Raw genomic sequence first — 294 nt, forward strand, 5'->3', positions numbered from 1 at the left:
GGTTATATACAGTAGAGAGGATATATACAGTAGAGAGGCTATATACAGTAGAGAGGCTATATACAGTAGAGAGGCTATATACAGTAGCGAGGTTATATACAGTAGAGAGGCTATATACAGTAGCGAGGTTATATACAGTAGAGAGGCTAAATACAGTAGGGAGGCTATATACAGTAGAGAGGCTATATACAGTAGAGAGATTATATACAGTAGAGAGGCTATATACAGTAGAGAGGCTATATACAGTAGAGAGGCTATATACAGTAGCGAGGCTATATACAGTAGAGAGGCTAT

The sequence above is a fragment of the Oncorhynchus clarkii genome, chromosome 23 (assembly GCF_045791955.1).
Source record: "Oncorhynchus clarkii lewisi isolate Uvic-CL-2024 chromosome 23, UVic_Ocla_1.0, whole genome shotgun sequence".
NCBI lineage: Eukaryota > Metazoa > Chordata > Actinopteri > Salmoniformes > Salmonidae > Oncorhynchus > Oncorhynchus clarkii.